At 40.8% G+C, this 25,058-nt stretch overlaps 1 protein-coding gene across 6 annotated transcripts in view; it reads left to right on the forward strand.

Moving 5' to 3' along the window:
- The window catches only part of wu:fa25f02 (uncharacterized protein C11orf24 homolog), a 48,943-nt gene that overhangs the window by 13,718 nt on the left and 10,167 nt on the right, over window positions 1–25,058 (forward strand). The window contains exon 1 of one of the 6 annotated variants that reach the window (XM_052028889.1): window positions 10,779–11,181. The exons of 4 other annotated variants lie outside the window; for them this stretch is intronic. The gene's annotated coding sequence lies outside the window, so the exon portion shown is untranslated. Of the gene's footprint in view, window positions 1–10,778; window positions 11,182–14,268; window positions 14,329–25,058 lie in introns of those variants that run through there. One more of the 6 variants, XM_052028891.1, reaches the window with a different exon arrangement.

A 25,058-nucleotide genomic window follows, 5' to 3' on the forward strand; every position in this document is an offset into this window, starting at 1 on the left:
AAGTTTAAAATAAAATATTAAACCTCATTTCAAGAATATAATTAAATAGAAACATCCTATTGCAAAACAAAAGCAGATGCTTTCTTTCACCTGTTCCATCTGTAGATTTCTCCTGCTAATATCTTCAGTGGCACCTTTATAGCTAGCAGATGTGTGAGAGTAGCTCAGAAACACTGCCCTTTACTCCATCGTTAAAATAAGGAGTTTAACATCTAGTGAACTCTCTGCATTCACCCAGCCTGGCCACTCCATGCTTACTCGTGTATTTTCTCTCTTGGTCTTTGTGCATCACACAACATCCTTAACTGAGAGGATATGTTGGACTACTGCTATGCCATGAGTGGTATTGCACAAGCATGAGCACCATGCAGAGTGGCTGGCCATCTGCTCTGCTCTGCTCTCCTTCTTGCCTATTCTTCATTTAGTGACCTTATGGCCACATTGTTAAGAGAGGAAGAGCTTTGATATACTGCATGAGAAATTCTGATTCTACCTTCAAATATTTACCAATCTGACTAAAACAAAAAATGATTGTTTAAAATGTTCTTCTTTGAGATGTACTTTCTAAGAAGTTCCAGAAGACATCTGGCTATTGGTGGGTTAATTAGGTTCTGTTAATTTGCTTCCCAGACAACATGAGTGGTGCCGAAAGTACTGGCTTTGTTCATTTGCTGAATACCTCTTTAATCAATATTGGTTAGTACTAGGCTGTGAAAGTCGGAGCAAAGCAGTCAGCTGCCATTTGTCATGTTCCATTTTATCTGGCTGACACTTTCTACAGCACAGTTGCTACAATTTCATCAAATAGCTTCTGGTGTAAGAAAGTCTGGGGCCTAGAAATTCGATTGCATAAGTGTTTCTGTTTCAGCACTGGGGTGGGGGAATATCAATTTTTATCTGCTCAGAGTAGAGAGCAATTACAATAATTTCTGGGTCAAAATGCATCACTCGGAAAATTCAATTGGCCACTTCCTGTAGTGAACTGCACTTGCATTGATCAGACGTATTCTCCATCAGATGTGCACGAGTAGGATACGATACAATAGCATAGTGGTTAAGTCGCAATACTAAAGATTGGGGGGGGGGGAGTAAAAATACTTAATTTTTGAGTTTTCTACAATCAAAACAATTGTTTGGCAGCAATTAAAATTTACCCAGCTCTTTCATTTGCACATGTATACACAAGCCCCATTCACTCTTTGAAATGTGTTTATGTGGTTAGCAGATATTATGCCATATCGCCTTTATGCCCTATAGTATATTTCCATGCCAAGTCCCTGGGAGAGATACTAGTGAAACTTCTGGAGGAGGGCAAAGCAGGAAGCAACTTCCCAATTTCCTTTAATTCCAAGTGACTGCAAACATTTGATGAACGCCATCTCATTATCTTATAAAAATTACTTGCCTCTGCTGTGAGTGCAGGGTACATAACAGTCCTGGTCAAACATGTCACAGGAAGTTGCTCTCTGATTTGCTGTTTAACCATGAGTATAGTTAGACTTTCTGTTGATCTCTATTCCACAACCACTAAGAGTAAAGAGGAAGAAGATAGTATGAGGATGAACAAGCAGATAATATAAAAGCAGATAGTAAGAGCTTCTGCAGATATATGAAAAGAGATAGAATAGCTTAAGTAAACATTGGTTGTTGCAGAATGAGGCTGGGGAATTAATAATAGAAAAGAGAGAAATGGCAAGGATTCTATATAATTGTTTTAGATCAGTTTTCATGGTAGAAGTGACAAAAAACACAGATGATAGAAAACCAAGGGGCTATCATAAGTTTAAAATAAACTGTAAGGAAACTGAAGGAGCTGAAGGCCAACAGCTCCTGTGGACCTGATGATCTACACCCCAGGGTCATAAAGGAAGTGGCTGCACAGATAGTGGATGCATTGGTTATCAGCTACCAAAATGATCTTGATTCTGAAGAAGTCTGACAGGGATTGGAAAACCAGAAAAAGAGACAAAGCAGGAAACCATGGGCCAATCAGTGACTGGGAAAATGCTGGAATGCATTATTAAGGAGGTTATAGCAGGACATTTAGAAAATGAGGCAATCAAGCAAGCTTGATGTGATTTTATGGAAGAAAATCATGTTTGATAAATTTGTTGAAGCTTTGTGAGGAAGTTACACAGGGAGAATAAAGAGAAACAAAGTAGATGTGGTGTATTTGGATTTCCAGAAGGCATTTGATAAGGTGTCACTTAAATGATTACCGCAGAAAAGCACACATGGAGTTGTGGGTAATATATTGGCATGGATAGGGGAGTGGCAAACTAACAGAAAACAGGTAGTCAGGATAAAAGGGCCATGTTTTGATTAGCAGTCAGTAAGTAGTGAGGTGCCAGGAAACACAGGTGCCTCAGAAAATTATGTTGATGACTTGCATGAAAGGACTGAGGGGACTGTAGCCATATTTGCTGATGATACAAAGAAAAATAGGTTGATTAGTTGTCAGGAGGACACAGAGCCCGCAAAAGGATGTTGATGGGTTAAATGAGAGGGCAAGATGTTGGCAGATGCAATATAACATAGGAACTTGTGACGTTATTGGCTCTGGAAGGAAGATGAGAAAAATAAATTATTATTTAAAAACAGTGAGCTTACAAATTGTTACAAAGGGATCTGTGAATTCTTGTACATGGAACACAAAGGGCTGGCATGCAGGTATAGCAAGAAACTGGGAAAATTTAATGGAATGTTGCTGCTTATTTCAAGGTGCATAGAAATTTCTTATTAAAGTATATAAGATTCTGGGAGAGGTTGACAAGTTGGATGCTGTGATAATTTCCCAAGATGGATACCTAGAACTGGGTGGGGGAGGGGGGAAGCTGGCGGCATAGATTCAGAAAAGGGGTTGCCAATTTAAGACTGAGGTGAGGAGGAATTTCTTCTCTGTAGGTTATAACTCTTTGGCATTCTCTACCTCAGAGCTGTGGAGGCAGATCATTGAAAGTATTCAAGGCAGAGATTGACAGACTATGAACTGCCAGGGAAAGAAAGGGAATGGGAAAAGATCAGGAAAGTGGCAGGATTGGATCTTACTGAATGATTGGCATACTCCTACTCATGTTCTTATTAAGTTTCTGATCAAGTTTTCCTGAAAAATAATTAATCCTGAATTGTACAAATGTTCCTCAATAACCTGATAGGTATCCTGGTTTTCATCAAGAATTTGAGAATTTACAGGTATGTGTGTATATAATCAGTACATAATGTTAATGCTGCAATATGTTTAAGATTAGTGATAATTGATTCAGCTATCCTTTCTATGTCCCATTGTCTCCAATGAAATTAAAATCAGAAGGGATGTAGATTGGGCATGAAATTTCACCCATTTTGCAAGGTCACCCAAATTCAGAATTGGTCCTCACTGAGAGATGCTATTCTGTGCACTCTTGTATTTATTAAAGCTGAGAATCTAACTTGTAGGAATCTTCTCCCTTCCACCTGGACTCACCTATCACCTGCCAGCCTGTGCTCCTCTCCCTCCCCCCACCTTCTAATTCTGGCTTCTGCCCTCTTCCTTTCCAGTCCTGATGAAGGGTCTCGACCCAAAATGTCGACTGTTTATTTCCCTCCATAGATACTGCCTGACCTGTTCTGTTCCTCCAGCATTTTGTGTGTGTTGCAGGAATCTGCTGTTTTTAAAGCATTTCTAACAAAATAAGATGCACGAGATATTAAGTTGGATGGCTGGTGGGTCTAATCACCATGATGTATGTATTCCATGAATTATATAAATATAAACCTAAACCCAACCCTTGACAAACTTCTAGTTAAACCAGGATGGTTCTATAACTTGCTCTTTTGAGACAGATAAATACAGTATTTGTAATCAGATGGCATGCTTCAAATTTTAGCAGCCTTTTCGAATTAATACCCATGAGCTGGGATTCCAAGTTCAGAAAATGTGGCATCTAAAGAAAAGAGAGCTGCAGAGGCAAGTAATTCTGCAGCACTATTTGCTCCCCAGGAACTGGTGTTCTCCTCCAAGGCTAACCTGCCTTCTTCCTCCCCCACCCAGCCCTACTCACACTGCCAGACAAAAGAAAAAGTTCGGTAGGCTGCCTCACTCCTTGTGTTTACAGGTTTCTGAAACTGGGAGTGGGGGGGAATCATTTCCACTTTCTCTCCTCAAATGGCAAACTGGAATTTTAATTTTGCCTTGCCTTTAAAGAGAACACAATATGCGAAGTGTCCAGTGATATCCAGTTTCCATGGGTGGTGAAAACCATCTGGTTCATCCAGTTTATCACTGTTACACAAATTGTTCATGTTAATTGCATCAGAAGTTGTTTCTTGCCATTGAAATGTTAATGATTTCAGTTGCACTGAGGTCTATTTCAAAGGAAATGCTTGCTTCAAGTTTAACACCTGCAACAATCTTAACTTCCTGACTATTGTAAGGAATCTACTTGATCTTTGGACAAAACTGAAACTCCAAAAGAACTGCCAGAGGGGTTTATTTTGAGGACTCCAGTTCCTGCTTTCACGTCAAGATTTAGCTTATTCCATAGCGATGATTATCTGTGTACTGTTTCATCAGAAATTCACTTTGAATGTTACCAGTATGGATTCCAAAGATTATTTATTTCTGTTTTATTTCAAACATGTAGGCAATAAGTAAACTATCACGTTACTGTTTTTTTGTGTTTCTGGTTTTCTGTAACTAACCTGCTTGGCATATAACTTCATGTATCCTTTTCAATCTCCTATGCAAACAGATGTATATTATGCCTTTCAGTGTAGGAGTTTGGGGGAAGGAGGTGGTTTACTGATATAAAGGATTGCCTATCCACTCAAGGCAAGCTCAGGGTTCATGTACAGCACATTTTTTCTTGTGTATTCACAGATGACAAGTGAGTCCTCTGAGGAATTTTTAAATTTATATTATTTTCCTATTTCATAGGAGGCCATTCAGCCCATCAAGTCTATGCTGCTCTCAAAGCAATCCCATCAATCCCATTACTTCACATATTTCCCAATAACCTATTTTCTCTCATATCCCTCAATTCCACCCAATTCTCCTGCTACCTACCTCCAACAGGACAATTTGCAATAGCCAATTATTCTATAAGCATGCCTTTTGGGATGAGGGAAGGAACTGGAGAACCTGGAGGAAACACAAAGAGAGATTGTGCAACCTCCACAGACAGCACCCAAGTTCAATTATTCTAGAGACATCAGACTGCAGATGCTGTAGTCAGGAGCAAAGAAAAACTGCTGGAGGAACGTGGCAGGTCAGGCAGCATTTGTGGAGGCAGAGGGATGATTAACATTTTGGGTTGAGACCCTGCACCAGGACTGAGAGTGTCAGGGGGAGATGGCCAGTATAATGAAGTCAGAGGGAGGGGTGAGACAGGCTGGCAGGTTATGGATGGAACCAGGTGAGAAGGGGGGTGATGGGTAGATGGAGCCAGGTGGAGAGAGGTGGGAGTTGAACGACAGCAGCCGTATATCTATCAGTTATATCTACTCTGCTGCCCTTTACCACCAGTGGGATAGGTGGAGTCTGACAGCCTAGGTACGTAGGTAGATTGGATATTACATAGGCTTTCTGCTGCTTGCAGTTCTCCAAGAAGGAGAAGGTCAAAGCGCTCAGTGCATACCCAACAGTTTAACTGTCAGCTTGAGCAGTCCTGGGTTGGGGGTTCCCATGGTTCAGTGAGGAAGCTACAATATATTTTTCAAGAAGGTTTGAGGAAATTCTTGGAAATTCTGTCCTCTTCTTGAAAATTGCTTGTTCAAATGGATGTCAGAAGTGCTTGCTTTGGGAATCTGGCCACGTTGGTCTAGGAGAGGTCAATGCCATTGGTTCATTGGTTCTTCCTGTGGATTTGGATGATTCTGCAAAAACACCATTTTGAAGTGCCTTCTGTAAGTTGTCCATTTCTTTGCATTAAGGGCGGGGAATCACTGAACCGTGGTAAACCATAAGCTTGATGTTGGGTTAAGGTCTCTGTTTACAAACACTTTCCTGCAAGCAGCTAAAGACTGCGCTGGTGCGTTTGAGGTGGTGAATCTTGTCATTGATACTTGCCTAGTCTGAAAGGTGGCTGCCAAGGTAAAGGAAGTGATCCACGGTGACCAAGGTCTTGTGATGGATCGTTATTGTCAGGGGTGGTGTTGTGCAGTGATGGCAGGTTGGTGAAGGACCTTAATCTTCCGGATTATAGAGTCAAAAACTGAAGATGCTGGAAATCTGATATAAAAACAGAAAATGTTGGGAAAAACACAGCAGGTCAGGGAGTATCTGTAGATGAAAGTGAAACGCTCAATGTTTCAATTTTGGGATTCAAACATTGTTTCTCTGTTCATAGATGCTGCCTGGCTTGCTGAGTTTTTCCAGCATTTTATGTTTTTATTGATCTTAAAGATGTTTTGTTTTCTTCAGGTCTTTTTACAGGTGTCAATTTTGGTGGATTTTAGGGCTAACCAGGTATTATGGAAAATGTGCAGTTCTTGCTGTTTGGGAGCATCAGGCTCTGGGTTGAACAGTGCCATTTGTTCTATAGATTAGCTCTACTCTAGTTGGGAAGCATGTTGAAGTGTGAGGCATAGACTGAACAGAACTTTCTTTACTGGGTCTTCAATTTTTTTGTATATTTATTTTCCTGCAGCAGCATTGCTATTGCTGTCACTGTTTTGGAGGCAAGTTGAGGGAGGTGATACAGCAGTCTGACTGTTCCTGTGTATTGCATGGGTAATGCAACATCCTTGCACTCTGTTGCTCAGATGATACTATAGTCCCTCCAGCTCTCTCTCAACCTTTGTCTTCGTCTTTTGGGTAGCCCACAAATATGCTGACGTACCATAAAATGGGCAGTGGGATGTTATATACCATATAATGCGAACTGAGCAGTTTTGTGGGATACTGTTATTTGTGTCACCAATAACATTATAATTCATGGATCTATCATAGGATCTGTCTTTTGGCTGAATGGTGGGAGAAAGCTAAAATAATGTCCAACAAATAATTTTAATAAGCACACGTATATCTGTGTTTAATCCAATCTACAGTGGGGATTCTAGATGTGAACCAGAGTTTGTAGTTTCTTTTAAAAATAATTAAAACATGACTGAAGATGTATCCTGTTCACTTAAGTTTTTTTAAGTATGTACTCTTGGGCAAGTTATGAATGCTAATAGTGCTTCAAGAAAAGATCACGTCCCACAAATTTCATAACTATCTGCCTATTGATTCACAGTGGTTGTCTGGATTCCTTATCGTAAATTAAAAGTTTTCCTTGAAATTTAACTTTCCCTCTGGTTCTCCTTGTTACTCCTGAATTTCGTATCTGGGAGGAGCTGTGAAGTTTATGGTTTTTATGTTGGGTACTCTGTGGGGGGGACCCCCTGATTTGCACCATTGTGAATTGTTCTCTTCCATCTGAATTGAGTATCCATGTTCTGCAAATTTCTGAAACTTGTATCAATGAGGGTGATTTTATTTTTTGGTTGAAGCATAATGTAAAATAAAAGTTACCAGTTTATTTGGCTGAAGTCAATTACCTCATCTGTTGTTCCAACAGCAACGTCCAGGTCAATAGCAATGGTGAAATTGTCTGCATTTGCTGTCAATATGCTATGATATTGACATAGAATTCTGGCATCTGCACACATGCAATTCAGTATGGAAGTTAAGAGGTTGGTGCCAGTGATATCCTGCTCCTGGCCGGCTGTTGCAGTCGTTGTAGACTGAATCAATTCTAAACAATTGATTTGACTTCAGTCATTTGGAAATCATTCTTGTTGTACAAAGGATTGTTGAATGAGATGCCTTCTTCTTATGCCGTCCCTTGGAGCCAAGAATGTCTTGCTTTCACTCCAGTTGTGGATTCTAAGGAGGCAGAGGAGACCACTGTGGAACCTGCAGACTCCCCCATAGATGGGGCAGGAGGTACTTAACAGGGTGAATGGTTTGGGGCAGATTATTCCATCTGCCATTTATGCTGGGGTTCTCTGTGTTCATGATGAAGGGACTTGAGGTTTTCAGTTCTATCCCAATTGCTGCTCCTTCTGTTCTGAGCAGCTACAGACCTGTAATTCCTAAGGATCAAGGAAGCTTTGAGAACATCCTTGAATAATTTCTTCTATCTATCAGATAATCATAGAACTAAGAGCAGAGTTTAAGTTTTGGGAGTCCGCTGTTGGGCATGCGAATGATGTGGCCTGTCATTTGGGCCTCATGTTGGCCTGGGGGTGGGTACTAATATCGGATTGCTTATCCTCCCAGTGAATTTTGTGGAGACCAGCATTGGTGGTATCTCTCCAGTCCTTTGTAGGTAGTCCATGCTTTAGAGATGTGCAGGAGGTCAGGGTCACTGGATCACCAATGCCCATGGACTTTATACTGGGTTTAAGGTCCTGAACTAGAAACTATATTTTCCTCAGACATTCAAAGGCTATGTGACGTTCTGAAGGCATTGTGAATTTCCTCATCAATATGTTTTCATTTTCCAGGGTTGTATCATGAATCTTTATTGTTGTAGATGTTGTGCATTGGGGCAATGTTGGAAGAGGATTTTTTATATTATGGATGTTTACTGTAAAATCATTCTCCTGTACTTCAGTGAATGAGACAAAGATGGTTTGCCACTATGCAAGCTTCAACTGAATTCTGCAGCATTTTGACTGAAGTTGGATGACATTGGTTCTGGAGTGGAAGAGACTGGGTATTGAACAGCTTGACATCTGTCCTATAGATCAGCTCTACTCTAGTGGGAAGGTTGTTGGAGGTGAGGTACAGCACAGCAGCAAGAAGTATTGAGAAAAGTATTGGGGTGATGATGTGGACCAGTTGGTTAAAATCACAGTTTGCATGCAGTCATAAGATAAAGATGATTTTCTGCAGGCAGCTAAATGTGAGGAGGAGGTTCTATGGTTCCTCTAAATTGACAGGGTCAGAGGTTTTTGAAGTCAAGAACGACTACATACTGTGGGTAATGCTGTCCCATGCACTTCTCTTGAAGTAGATACACCATCAAAATTCTTTCCATTGTGCCCTAGTTGGATGCAATCCACACTGGGATGAGCAGAGCAGCTCTATGAAAAGACATTTAAGGAGGTTCTTGGAGATGACTTTCCCTGTAGCAAATCCAGTTGGACCTGTTTGAAGTTAATGTACGGTAAATGATATTCTGGCATTCTTGGGACTTTAGTTATACCAGACAAGCAGATTTTCCAGATAGCTGGATTTTATTTCTATTAATACTGCAACATACTTTTAATTTACTTTTTTTGGGATGTTACACAGTATAATAACTTTTCCAGTAAATTAGTTATGTTGAAAGGGAGTGTGGGAAGTGGCACCCTGGTGATTGGGAAGGGAGTGTGGTAAACTCTTCCCGACAAACCAGATGCCGAATCATCAGGATTTCTGAATCATTGGATCCCAGATTATTGAAGTTTTATTGTAGTCAGATTTTTCCTTTCTTGAAGATTGTAATGTTTAGCGTATCTCTGAGGTCTCCTTTCACATGTTCTTTTCTTTCCAGACTTGGGAGATGAGCTGGCGAAATTTTGATTGAAGGTCCTTTCCACCAAGTTTTAGAATATCTGCAGGGACACTGCCTGTTCCTGAGGCCTTGCTGTTTTTCATTTGGCATACAGCCTTTTCAGCTACTTGTCAGTGTGAGGTGGAGGTGAGGTTGGACTGGATAGTCCGTCATGGGATGGAGCTAAGGATGTTCTTGTTGAGGACAAAGTCGTCATTCCATGGGCACAGACTGCCTGCCTGTCCTTGATGAGCTCTCTTCTGTTTTTGTCTCTCAGTGGAATGAGCCCTTGGGTGTTAGGTGGTCTTGACTGCACTGAAGACTTTGCATGTGTCATTGTTATTGGCGAGTTGCTGGACCTCCTAAATTCTTTATACCCACAGTGTGTTCTTTATGTCATGAGTATTCTGTTGGACTTTAGCCTGTTGGATTTTCCAATCTAAGAACATCTTGCATTAGGCTGTTGAATTGACCTAATCTGCAGTGTAATCTCCTTCAGCCTTGCAACAAAAAGGTCATAGCAAAAAAATTGAATATTGAGGGTCTCAAGGAGACTGCAAAACCGGCTGTCTTCAGTCAGTGTCTCAATAACAACCTGATGATCCTCAAGCAACAGGAGCTCCAGAGTCCCCACAGGATCTAAGTTCCTCTGAAGTCTGCCAGAATTACCACCTGTGAAGATCCTCTTGGCTTCTGTCCCAGAAAATACCAGGACTGGTTTAATATGAACAACCAGGAGATTCCAGGAAGTAATTAACAAATGCAAGGCATTCTTGAATGATGTGTACTTGAGTTTTTAATGGCATACAACGCCATAGTTACTCTAAATAACCTCTCTGGACCTGAAAATAAAATTAGATGTGAGAAGTCTAATTCCTTCGGAAAAATTATTTCGGATTTTGTTTCTGGTCCAGATGGGATGTTTTTAAGAAATGTCATTCCTGCGACGTGAATGATGAACTTGTACACCAGTGTGGTTTCTGACTACAACCCAGTTCAGCCAAATTATTGTCAAGATGCTTTAGATACGATTAAAATTCTAAACCAAATATACAACCTGCACAACACAATCTTTCATCATTTTATTTGGACTAATGCATCAAATTCCATAAATTGGGCATTTTATTTCAATAATTAAACTCCTTATTAAGATGAACAATAAGCATTGCACTGAGTCCTGATGAAGGGTCTCGGCCCAAAACATCAACTATTCATTTACCTCCATAGGTGCTGCCTGACCTGCTGAGTTCCTCCAGCATCTTGTGTTTGTGACTCTGTTTTGTGGGTTTTTTGTATGTTACCGTACCTGTGTCAAAGATATTGATATTATTTATTACAAAACTAATAAGAAATCCTTTTTGCTGTAAAAGGAACTAAATTTTAAAATTCTGTAAAATGGCAAATTTGTATTGCTAAAATGTACCAACTGGGATATGGAAAATCCCCCTCTTAATTGTTTGAGGGGGAAGGACTCTTTCAGAACATGAGACCATCTGCTTGGAGCAAACTGTCGATGTGCTGAGCTGTTGGGTTTCTCTCAAAGCTGTTCCTTGTATTAAATATAATATAGGTACTATTTGCATGAAACTGCAAAATTTTATTGTTTTCATGTAGCTTATTTTGCAAGTTTGGAGGAAATGATTTTAAAAAAAGAATTCTTCCATTTTTGCAATTGCAAGTAAGTGAAGCATAAAATATGGACTTTGACCTGGATTATTGCAATGAGCTGTTGTTCCTTATTTTGAAATTTTCGGTTATTATTCTTCCAAATAAGTCATGACAAGGATTGATAATATGTGTGCTTTGTGCTGAATTCTGTCTGAAGTGCAATTGTGCAATATCTTTGTAACAAAAAAAAGTCTGTAGTGCTCTTAAAATGGTTTATAAGGGCAGATTTTGCCTCTAATTTCTGCTGCAGATGGCATGCTGAATTAAATGATTAGCTCCTTTCTGTGGTTCTAACATATGCTGTGGAGGTTTGAGCAGAAAGAATAACACTATGTTCTTTGTCTGTAAGCAGCCAATGGCCATTCACTTATCTATAAAAGGTTATCAACTGATTTTCACAGGCTTTTACCCAAATTGAAGCAATCTATCTTTTTTGTTTCCGGTGTTTGACTGAATATCCTCAACTTACCAACCTATGGGACGTAAGGTTTTAATGGTAATTTATCATAATGCATGTGGGTTAAGAGGACTTTATTTCTCAAGTGTGGAAGTCTCTTGCAGCTTTACATTTTTTGTAAATTTTTTGACTAATTGAATACAAGCATAGGCATGAATCAGCAGCAAATATTTTTACAATACTGTTCATATTTCATGTGACTAAACTTTTGCAGCAATAGGCATGGCAGGAGGAAAGATGAATGAATAACATTGAGGTTGAAGTACAATAAAACTACAATAATCCACTATCACAAATCCCTATGGTTCATCAAATGTATCACCAGGTGACATTTGCTGCGCTCCCTTCCCACAGATTGGTGCCCCAGTTCCTGCACTCCCTCCACAGTCGCCAGACTCTGGATCATCAGAGACTCACTGGTCATGGCATTGTGGATAATTCCAGCAAAACAGAATGTAGACTTTGTGAATAGTCAGCTTCTGTATCAGATAGTAGACGATGAAGAGCAGAATTTGTGGCACCGTCATCCCAATGTTAAAGTGGCAGGATTCTATTCATCAAATCCTGTATGTTGGATGAGTAGTGATAAATAGTTGGCACTAGAGTGGATGGAGTCGGGTCCATTTGTTTACCTGTGGAATATGACATGAATCAGGTTTATTATCACTGACGTGTGGTGAAACTTGTTGTTTTGCGGCAGCAGTGCAGGATATAAAGACATAAAAATTACCATAAATTACAAAAATAAATAAATTGGGCAAAAGAGAAATAACGAGGTAGTGTTCATGGACCATTCAGAAATCTGATGACGAAGGGGAAGAAGCTGTTCCTGAAACTTTGAGTGAGGGTCTTCGGGCTCCTGTACCTCCTCCCCAATGGTAGTAACGTGAAGAGGGCATGTCCCGGGTGGTGAGGGTCCTTAATGATGGATGCCGCCTTCTTGAGGCACTGCCTCTTGAAGATGTCCTCGAGGGCAAGGTGGGTTGAATCGTGTTGAATGATGAGACATGAAATCTTGTCCCTGCTTTTTCACCCTCCATCCCTCTAAGGTACTGATTCCTGGGATATAGTTTCTTGGGTACCAAGTATTTCTTAATAAATTGCTATATTGTCCAAAAATAGCATATGACATTGACAATAAAAGCAGGCAGAGTGGTGTGTGGGAGAGTCGTAGCCAAACCAGATCTTGTTCTCATTCAGTAATCCCAAATGCAGCCTTCCAAGCTGTCAGTGAAGCGTGACCAGGAACATTCTTGAAGAAATAAAAGTTCTCATCAAAAAAATTATGCTTTGGCAAAGAGGTTTTATTGCTAGGTTTAGATAAGATGTCTTTATTAGTCATGTGTACATCGAAACACACAGTGAAATGCATCTTTTGCGTAGAGTGTTCTGGGCGCAGCCTGCAAGTGTCTCCATGCTTCTGGCACCAACATATCATGCCCACAACTTCCTAACCCATATGTCTATGGAATGTGGGGGGGAAACCGAAGCACCCGGAGGAAACCCACGCAGACACAGGGAGAACTCCTTCTAGACAGAGGCCGGAATTGAACCCGGGTCGCTGGCGCTGTAATAGCGTTATGCTAACCTCTGAGAGATTTTTTAAAAATGGAAGACTAAAATTGAACTTGGAGCCACTCTGGTGCCTCACTAGGAAAGTGCACTAACTGACTTGTGTAGAAGAGAGCAGGATGGATCCATGGACTATACTTGTGTGATCTCAACTGTTACACATCTGCAGTGTTCTAGGTGTTGGAAGGACTCCTGTTGCTGGTGCCTATTAAATGATCCCTGCTGGTCATGAATTTGGATGAGGATGGGCTTGGCTCTGATGTGAAGCAGTCTGCTGATACTCACAGTTTGGACTCTCATTTGAGGGATGTGGTACAGTAGAAATGGAGTGAAGCAAATTCACGGGAATGATTAACACATCATTTCAAATGCAATCTGAAACCCAGGCCTGGAATGAATGTGACACTGGAGGGGTAATATCTGAAGCGTGTTGAGATGCTGTTTGAATTGAGTGTGCCTTGATCCAGTTTGGAGGATTGTATCCCAACAAGTAAAATTACCTTTAAATTGGTGCCAAATTGATATTTTTCACTCAATGCATTGCAATATTTAGTGTGAAAGCAATTGCTCAGCAAAATCGATTACTGGGCTGCAAAGCTTATTATCAGTTTTCTAAAAAAAAACATGAATTGTCATGGGGATTTTATTTTGTATAAGTCTTAAGAATAAAAGAGATATAGGCTTTTAACATGTACTTGCATTTAGACTCAACAGAATGTTTGACTTTATCCTTTATCTAGGAACCTGCTTAAGCAGTGTGCAATCTTTGGATGGTATGCAGCTTCTTTAGTAGCTGCATCACTAACCTGCAGTGCTGTGACCCCGCCAATGTCACCAGGATTGATGTGCAACGCAGTATTTACGAACACTTGTGTGTGAAATCAGTGATTTCTTATTCTTTTTCTCCCTCTCTCTATATCCCTCTCTTTCTCTCTCTATATATATCCCTCTCTCTTTCTCTCTCTCTCTCTCTCTATATATATATATAGATATATATACCTCTCTCTTTCTCTCTCTCTCTATATCCCTCTCTCTCTTTCTCTCTCTCTATATATCCCTCACTCTCTCTCTCTCTCTCTCATTTTTTTGAAGAAGCTGGATGAAAGTCAGCCTGTCCAAAGTAAATCTGTGAGTATAAATTGGGATACTTAAAAGAAATCTAAACGTGCACTGAATTAGTTACATTTGTAAGGGAATAACTATAATCAGTGACAATATTCCACATTTATTTGGTAGGCTGCCAAGAAAATTCAAAACCTTTTGGTTTTTTTTTCTGGACCCTGTGCAAAGCTTACAGACTAATGGAATGTGAGGCCTACTTCACATAAAGGCCCTGGAGATAGGCCATTGGTCCTTCATTAGCTAACATCTGGAGGGCACCAATACAGTTATTTATTGCTTTCAGAGCTTTGTGTTTATAAGCTACAGATCTATATTACTGTTCTGCACTGATCCAAAATGTCTGCACAGACATCTGATAATGCAGCTTCAGATATTGATTTCACTGCTTGTGATTTCTCTCCAGTAGAACCACTGTCTGGAACCCTGTTTTTTCCACATGTAAATTCGTATACAGGCTTGTCCATCACTCAATCACTGAAAAGCCAGTGGAAAATGGTACCTACCTATTGATACCCTAATACAGCTTTTTCCCTTTGTTCTCATACCTGTCATCAGTTAATGTGCAAAAATAATTATTTCTGAGAAAATCTCATTTCTTACTTGTGATGCAGTATCTGTTGTGAAAAAGAGCAGTTACAGTTCACTTTCAAACCCTCATTGTTGGTTTCTACTCCTTCCAATTGCAGAGCAATTGGCCACCCATTTCTATCAATTAACACAAAATTCCATTCTTGTACAAAATAGAAACTCAGAACAAATTAATTCATTGCCGAGTGCTTTAGTTTTAAGGAATGGAATCTTGGAAATTTCATTGTTGAAAATTTTAGCTATTTGGAAGAAACTTGGACTGAAACAGCCCATTTTGAAATGATCAATCGTTGCTTAATCTTTTAGCCTTTTGAACTCTGCTGTGGTAATTTGCATGCAATTGCTTGTTTATTATTTCAAAATGGTTCAATTTTATTGGTGGGGAAGGTTTAGGCTAGCTTGGCAGGGGAATGGGAATCTGGGGTAGAATCAGAAAGAATCTGAGCCAAGCTGGAACTAGAAGATGAGGAGTCAGGTGAAGGGGTATTGGAAAGGCAAAGAGAAAGAAGGCAATAATGCAGGGCAAGGACAGGGTAATGATACACCAGAGTGTATCAGGAAGGGGCAGAACATACAAGCAAAAGAGTTCACCAGCAAATAGAGTTAGAATAATGAAAAATGATTAGATAAAACGCCTTTAATTTTATCATATGTGCACAGTAATAATAGCAAGACCAGTGAGTTGACAGCACAAATAGAAAAGAATGGGTATGATCTGATGGCCAATACAGAGACATGGTTGCAAAATGACCAAGGGTGGGAACTGAAAATTCAGGGTTACTTGTCATTCTGAAATGGGGAGCTTTGATAATAAAGGATGAGATGCCTGAATTAGTGATTATTGATATTAGCTCAGAAGCTCAAGATGTAGAATGATTTTGCTTGGAAATAAATCGTCAGGGCAAAATTTAGCACTTAAGTAAAGGCAATTGCTATGGTATGAAGATGGAGTTGACCAAAGTGACTGGGAAATTAGATTAAAGGGTAAAACAGTACTTCAGCAGTGGCAGACGTTAGAGGTATTTCATAAATCTCAGCAAAGTGTATACCAGTGAGAGTGTTTGCTGAGAAGGATGCACCATCTGTGTTCAAATAAGGAAGTTAAGGATGATATCAAATTGAAAGAAAAAAAACAGGAAAAATCAGATAATCCAGCACTCTTGGGACTTGTGGTGTCAGACCAGCAGATTTTCAGGACTACTGGATATTACTCCTAATAATATCCCAACATACTTTTAATTCACTGTTGAGATGTTCCACAGGATGATAAATATTATACAATAATATAGAATTTACAGTGAAGGACACAGAGAAAGATACAGTTTTGCAGCATTTGAAGGTGGAACTTTGTCATTTCTAAATAAGGATTCCCCTCTTTGAGATGGAAATGACAAAGTTCCACCTTCTGACAGATATTGAAGGACAAAAATGCAAGGACATAAGAGCAAGCAGGAAAGTGGTGTTGAGGCCAGGATTGAATTGGCCATGATCATACTGAATGGTCAGGTATGTTTGAGGGGCCAATTGGTCTATTTCTGCGCTTGTCATGTATATTCTTATGAACAGGAATTTCCTACGTAAAACCTGCAGGAATAAGTTAAAATGAAAAGATGTATTATTCGCAGGATGCAAGGTGGTATTAACAGTCCATTCCTTATTTCTAAGTCTGTTCTGGGTTTTGAGGCCTCATTTATTCAAACCTTCAAAAATCTGATTAATTCCTAAGATTGTAACCTTTTAATGAATTTTCTCTAAGCTGTGAAAGGAATTTGTTCCTGGAAAACACTTGTTCAGTACTTTTTTTATATATATAAATAAAAACCTAGATGAAATGTGTTATTGGCATTTGATACAATATATTCATATGCACTGAGTAGTACACTTTGTTGCAGTGAAACACATCTTTGTTAATCAAAGACATATATCCCCTAAGAGTCAGTAGCATTATTGTGAAAATTCCTAAATAGAATACTCATCAACTGAGAAACAAATGTATTTAATAAACAGAATTTGAAAGCAAAGATTATCAGAAATGTAATAATTTCCAAGGGTTGTTGCCATCTGCAGCGAACAAGAGAATAGATGAGTGACTTATGATTTTGTTGTGGTGCTGAATCTTTCACCTCGTTCCAATTCTGCCTTCATCTTGTAATCTCAATGCCTTGAATATCTTTGTCTCCCACTAATGCCAGACTGTTAGATTATCTGAAATCAGGGGGTAAGAGAAAATGAGGCATAGAACATAGTGCTGTGGGTTCATTTTAAAATATTCACCAGATATGCATTATAACAGGAATATCATTTTAAATGTGGCCTGGCTCAGAATTCTGTCCTGAAAGTTTTTTTGATCCACAAACAGCTCTGATGTTTACTGCAGCAAACAAAATAAAATTGGAAATATGTTTGATAATACTTGAATCTTAATTTGCAGTTATAATGCAAATAACAATCTTATTTCCAGCTCAGACATAAATATTCTGTTTATGTATGATAGCAAACTATACTATCTCAGAAGCTATTGTGAAGTAAAATACTCTTTTTAAAAATAGCAGCCATTTTATATAGTTTTGATTTCTATCAGTAATGTTATAATTTTGCTTTCAGTTGGAACCAAACAAAAATCTTTTCAGTAACTGGACTTCCTTTTGACAATCCCTCCTGGCTGTGGCTGAGTAAATTAGCACCCTCTGGTTCTCAGTGAGAAATTGCTTTGCACTATAAAAGACATGTTGTTTGGTCATTGCACAGCAGGGAAGCGAAATTTCACCTGCAGCAAATTTCAGTATCCTCACTGAATCACTTTTCCATGATTTCCTCCCTGCCTTCTGCTGCATATGATGGAAAATACAGGGCTGAGGCTGAGTTTGGGAGATTTCAAAATCCGCTTAAATCCTATCTCTAAGAATCCTCTCCAATAGCTTCCCTACCACTGATGTGAGGCTAGCCTTATTTACCTGACTGCCCATACTTGAAGAATAATTGACGAGCTCAGTCAAAGTCTGGAGACATTCCATTGCAAAGTTCTTCAAATGCTGCAAAACTGTATCTTCCTCTGTGTCCTTTAGATAAAACTTACAACTTGTGGTATATTGTACATGGGATGTGGCAGAGTACCTTATTTGAATTGTGTCTAATCTCTTCGAATGATATTATAGGAGATCTCAGATTGGAAAAAGTATGATCTTGGATGATGGTTTAACCCAGACCTGTATTTTGAAATAAAAACATAAGTGCCAGAAATACTTAGCCAGTTGGATAACATCTGTGGTTTGAGATGCAAGCGTTTTTAAACAAGTTCAGATGTGGGAAAAGGATGAGGTGTCAGAAAACCAAAAAGGAAGATCTGTGATAAGGTGGAATGCTGCAGAGATTTAAATAACAAGTAGGGTGTTAGTGCAAGGCAAAATGAGGTGAGTAAATAAATAAGTGATGGGTCAAGAAGAGATATTAAAGATGAGACAAAATCATTACTGAACTAGTTTTAAAAAAAAAGGAACATTGATTGTGATTTAAAATAGTTGATCATTTGTTCAATTTAGAAGCTGTACTGTGCCTAATCAAAAAGGTGGTACTTTTCCTCAAAAAAAATTATTGTGCCTCATTGGAACAGTTTGGAAAACCAAGGATGAATAGATTGGAGTGCATGGAACAGAATTAAATCAATAGCAGGCAGCTTGGAGTCATGTTTGTGGAATGAACAGAAATGTACCACAAACATCATGAGCAGCAGATGGAGAAAATTAAATTAGGACAAGTAGATCACTGTTTCACCTGAAAGGAATGTTTGCGATTTTGGATGGTGGGAAAGGAGAAAATAAAAGGCTAGGTGTTGCATCTGTTCTGCTTGCACTAGAAGATCATTTTAGAAGGTGAAGGATTGTAGTAGAGAGGATCAAGATGTTGAAGAAGAACCTGTCCTTTCAGTATAGTGAAGGCAGAAGGGGAGAGATGTTGGCATCAAGGAAGTTATGATATCTCTTGAATGTGGAAACTGTTGGGGTGGAACATGTGGACAAGACAGACCTGTAAGGGGTCCATGGACGGAAGAGAGGATGAAAGTTGAAATCCAGGAAATGGAACGAAAATCATGAAAGGCTTTAATAACCATTATTACGGGAATTCTTGATTTGAGAAAAAGGAAAGACATGTTGGAAACACTGGTATAGAAGGTGGCTCCATCAGAATGAAAGTGAGGGAGACAGGAAAACCTGCAGGAATGGAGCCTCACACACAAAATGCTGGAAGAACTCAGTGGGTCCAGCAGCATCTGTGAAGGGAAATAAACAGTCAATGTTTTGGTTCGAGACCCTTCATTAGGACTGGAAAGGAAGAACTTGGAAAATTCAAAGAGCCAGGGTACAGAATGTACTCAGGGTGGGACTTCAATATTCATCATCAGGAGTGGCTTGGTGGCACCACTGTTGACCAAGCTAGCTGAATCCTGAGGGACATAACAGTCAACTGGACTGATGGCTATTAAGCTGCTTGATCATGTCCTTGCCAATCTCTGTGGCAGCAAGATCTGTCTTTGATAGCATAGGTAGGAGTGATCACCACACAGTCCCCGTGAAGCCAAAGTCCTGTCTCTCATACTGAGAACACCACAGCAATCTATATATTCACGGCAAGCATATCCTTCACACTACCATGACTATCAAACCAGGGAGTCAACCCTGGTTTAATGATGAGTACAGAATGCATTCTTGGAGCAACACTGGGCATATCTAAAAATGATGAGGTGCCAGCCAAGTGAAACTGCGGTACAGCACAGGACAGGCCTTTTGGCCCACGATGTTGTGTGAAACTAATTAAACCAATGACTTCTAATTAATCTAATCCCTCTTCCTTGCACATTGACCATATCCCTCTCCTCTGCATATTCATATGCCTATCTAAGAGTCTCTTAAATACTCCGATGCTATCTGCCTCTACCACCACCCCGGCTGTCAATGCCTCACATAATTTTAAAAACTTCTAAGAAATCTCCCCTCAGCATCCACCGCTGCAGAGAATACAGCCCCAGTTTGTCCAACCTCTTCTCGTAGCATATGTCCTCCATTCATGATTATACTATTGTAGCAGCCAGCTACACACTACGAAATGAAGACACACAGTCGCTGGTTTGAAATCAGAAGTCGTATGAATGATAGGGGCGCGGTGCGCCTTTAATATCCGAAAACTTCCCGCGCTACAGTTCCCGCGCTGACGTCACGTGCGGGTCACCTGACCTTCCAGCTTGCGGGCTTTCCTAGCCCAAAGATGGGGAAGAAGGAGGGCCCTGCGCCATCTTGGATCGAGGCCTCCGACGCTCGTGATGTTGGCAGCTGGTTTGATGCTGGTGCGGTGAGTCGCTACACTATAAACAAAGCATCTTATAGATAAGACCCAAGATATCTCACAATCAGATCAGAACTCTGCAGTCTTACTAGATCTGGCTGTAAATGCGATTAAATGGCTAATGGGAGGAGGAGGCTGCAAGGAATCCTCATCATCAACAATGGTAGGGCCCAACATATGAGTGCTAAAGAAAAAAACTGAAGCATTCACAGCCATGTTCAGCCAGATGTGGGGAATAAGTGATCCATCTTGGCTTCCTCCTAAGATCCCCATTACCATTGAAGTCAGTCTCCAGTGAAACTCATTCACTCTACTTGATACTAAGAAAGAGCTTGATAGCACTGGATACAGCAAAGATTATGGGGCTAGACAATATCTCACCTTGCATCAGAATTAGCTATGCCATACTGTTCCAGTACAATTATGACACTGGCATCTAACTGACAGTGTGGAAAATTACCCAGATATGTCCTGCTGACAAAAAGCAGGACAAATGCGAACGAGCTAATTGTCACCCGATCAGCCTGATCCCAAATCAGCAGCAAATTGATGGAAGCTATCATTGACAGTGGTATCAAGCAACATTTGCTGATAAATAGTCTGCTCAGTGATGACAATTTTGGGTTTTGCCAGGACCACTTGTCTCCAGACCTCATCACAGCCGTGGTCCAAACATGAACCAAACGTGTCAACAAAAGAGCTGGTCATTGACTTCAGGAAAGGGGGCGGTGTACATGCACCTGTCTACATCAATGGTGCTGAGGTTGAGAGGATTGAGAGCTTCAAGTTCCTAGGAGTGAACATCACAAATAGCCTGTCCTGGTCAAATCACGTAGATGTCACGGCCAAGAAAGCTCACCAGCACCTCTACTTGCTCAGGAGGCTAAAGGAATTCCGTACGTCCCCTTTGACACTCACCAACTTTTGTCGATGCACCATAGAAAGCATCCTATCTGGATGCATCACAACTTGTTACGGCAACTGCTCTGCCCAGGACCGCAAGAAGCCGCAGAGAGTTGTGGACACAGCCCAGCATGTCACGGAAGCCAGCCTCCCCTCCTTGGACTCTGTCTTTACCTTTCACTGCCTTGGCGAAGCAGCCAGCATAATCAAAGACCCCACCCACCTGGGTCATTCTCTCTTCTCTCCTCTTCCATCAGGTAGAAGATGCAGGAGCCTGAGGGCACGTACCACCAGGCTTAAGGACAGCTTCTACCCCACTGTGATAAGACTATTGAACAGTTCCCTTAGACGATGAGATGGACTCTGACTTCACAATCTATCTTGTTGTGACCTTGCACCTTATTGCACTGCACTTGCTCTGTAGCTGTGACACTTTAGTCTGTACTGTTATTGTTTTTACCTGTACTACCTCAATGCACTCTGTATTAACTCAATGTAACTGCACTGTGTAATGAATTGACCTGTACGATAAGTATGCAAGACAAGTTTTTCATTGTACCTTGGTACAAGTGACAATAATAAGCCAATACCAATACAAGGAAGCATTTAATCCAAGGTGCCCGAGTGAAACTGAAGTCAATGGGCATCAAAGGGAAATCACTCGAGTGCTTGGAGTCATACCTTACACAAGGGGAGACGGTTGTGCCGATGGGAGTTCAATCATCCCAGTCCCTGGATATTACTGCAGGACTCCTCAGTGTAGTGTCCTAAACCCAACCATCTTCAGCTCCTTCATCAATGACCTTTTTTTCCATTGTAAGGTCAGAAATGGGGATTTCAGAGGTAATGTACAATATTCAGTTCCTATACCCTCTCCTCAATAAATGAAGAAGACAATGCTTGTACGCACCTAGACAATATTTGGGCATTTCTGATGTGATGAGTAACATTCGTGTCTCCAGAGTTCCAGACAATGATCATCTAACATAAGATGAAGTCTAACCACTGTCCCTGAATATTCAATAGCACTATCGTGCAGAGTTCAGAAGGTTCAAACAAATTAGTTAAAAATGGTTTCCTTTGGTGGAACAGTCAAAAACCAGAGATTAAGAATGAGAGATGATCAACAAATAAACCACAAAATCATACAAAAAAATTATGCTGATGCATAATTTGAGAGTCTCAAATGCTCTCCAGGGCAGGTAGTGGTGGTAGATTCAGTTATGGTATTGAAACGAGGATTGGACCAGGACTGGAATGGAAATAATAACAGGGCTGTGGGGAAGTGGGACCAGATGGTTTGTTCTTGCATTGAGCCAATGCTGACATAATGAGGAAGTTCAGCCCATTCCATGCTATAACCATTCTGAGGTTCTCTCCTATTTATACAAATTAATTTGACTTGAAGATTATATGTGGGCTGGAAAAGCATAAGTAGTTAGCTGATCCAGGTTGTGATTTCCTTTAGGCTTTGTAGCCATTGTCTATTCTCTACTCACCTGTTCTTTTGTACTCCCTTTCTCAGTCTTGCTCTCATTTTTTCTCAACTGCTGCTGCACACACTTATGTACAAAAATGATTGAAGTTTAACAAACTAGTTAAAGTTGCTACTTGGATTCAAGTATATCTTTGTTTCTAAGTCATTATTTAGAAGTATTTAGAAGGTGTGAATGCACTTGACCTGCAGCTGCCATTTTGAATTGCCGAGTAGCAGTTTGACATGTCCAAGTGGTTTGCAAGGCCAGTTTCATAGAAAAGCCAAGAGCCGTCTACATCGGTGTGAGACTGGAGTTTTGACCTCTTTGAAATTAGTGAACAATGAGCAGAAAGCTTCATTGCAACTTTTACTAAAATCAACTTTCAATTCCAGATTTTAAATCTGTCTGCCACAATGGGATTGGAACTTTAAAGCTTTAGATTATTAGTGGAACCATAGAACAATACGGCACAATACAGGCCCTTTGGCCCACCCTTCAAACCACACCTAAGACTAGCTAACTCCTTCCTCCCACATATCCCTCTAACTTAAATTCCTCCATATGCTTATCTAACAATCTCTTGAACTTGTCCAATGTATCAGCCTACCACCACCCCAGGCAGCGAATTCCATGCACCAACCACTCTCTGGGTGAAAAACCTCCCTCTGACATCACCCTCGAACTTCCAACCCAGTACCTTAAAGCCATGTCCTCTTGTTTTGAGCATTGGCGCCCTGGGAAAGAGGTGCTGGCTGTCCACTCTATCTATTCCTCTCAATATCTTGTATACCTCTATCATATCTCCCCTCATCCTCCTCCTCTCCAATGAGAATAGCCCCAGCTCCTTTAGTCTCTCCTCATAATCCATACTCTCTAATCCAGGCAGCATCCTGGTAAATCTCCTCTGCACCCTTTCCAACGCCTCCACATCCTTCCTATAATGAGGCGACCAGAACTGGACACAGTGTGGCCTAACCAGAGTTCCGTAAAGCTGCATCATCACTTCGCGGCTCTTAAACTCGATCCCCCGACTTATGAAAGCTAACATCCCATGAGCTTTCTTAACTACCCTATCCACCTGCAAGGCAACTTTCAGTGATCTGTGAATATGAGCCCCCAGATCCCTCTGCTCCTCTACACTGCCCAGAACCCTGCCAGTAACCTTGTATTCCGCCTTAGAGTTTGTCCTTCCAAAGTGTACTACCTCACACTTCTCTGGATTGAACTCCACCTGCCACTTGACAGCCCAGCTCTGCATCCTATCAATATCCCTCTGCAAGCTTCGACAGTCCTCCACACTATCCACGACACCACCAATCTTTGTGTCATCTGAAAACTTGCTAACCTAGCCTTCCACCCCCTCATCTAAGTTATTAATAAGTATCACAAAAAGTAGAGGTCCCAGAACCGATACCTGCGGGACACCACTAGTCACAGCCCTCCAATCCAAATGCACTCCCTCCACCACAACTCTCTGCTTTCTACAGTTAAGCCAATTTTGAATCCACACGGCCAAGCTTCCCCGGATCCCTTGGCCTCTGACCTTCTTAAGAAGCCTACCATGTGGAACCTTGTCAAACGCCTTACTAAATTCCATGTAGACCACATCCACTGCACTACCCTCATCAATCTTCCTGGTCACCTCCTCAAAGAACCCTATCAGGCTTGTGAGGCAAGCTCTTCCCTTCATAAAGCCATGTTGGCTGTCCCTAATTAGTCCATGTTTCTCTAAATGCTCATAGATCCTATCTCTTAGAATCCTTTCTTGCAGCTTACCCACCACAGATGTAAGGCTCACCGGTCTGTAATTCCCTGGACTATCTCTACTACCTTTTTTGAATAAGGGGACAACGTTCGCCACCCTCCAATCCCCCAGTACCATCCCCATTGACAACGAGGACTCAAAGATCCTAACCAACGGTTCAGCAATCTCCTCCCTCGCCTCACGAAGCAGCCTGGGGAATATTCTTTCAGGCCCCAGGGACTTATCTGTCCTAATATTTTCCAACAACTCCAACACATCCTCTCTCTTAATATCTACATACTCGAGAACATTACCCTCACCTACACTGTTCTCAGCATCATCAAGACCCCTCTCCTTGGTGAATACCGAAGAGAAGTATTCATTGAGAACCTCACCCACTTCCACAGCTTCCAGGCACATCCTCCCATCTTTGTTTTTAATCGGACCTATCTTTTCCCTGGCCATCCTTCTGCTCTTTACGTACGAGAAAAAAGCCTTGGGATTCTCCTTAACCCTACTTGCCAAAGCCTTTTCATGTCCCCTTCTCGCTCTCCTCAGCCCTTTCTTAAGTTCCTTCCTTGCTACTCTATATTCCTCATGAGCCCTGTCCGATCCTTGCTGCTTACACCTTATGTGTGCTGCCCTCTTCTTCCTAACTAGTTGTTCCACCTCTCTCATCACCCACG

Source organism: Pristis pectinata, chromosome 14 (assembly GCF_009764475.1).
Source record: "Pristis pectinata isolate sPriPec2 chromosome 14, sPriPec2.1.pri, whole genome shotgun sequence".
Lineage (NCBI taxonomy): Eukaryota > Metazoa > Chordata > Chondrichthyes > Rhinopristiformes > Pristidae > Pristis > Pristis pectinata.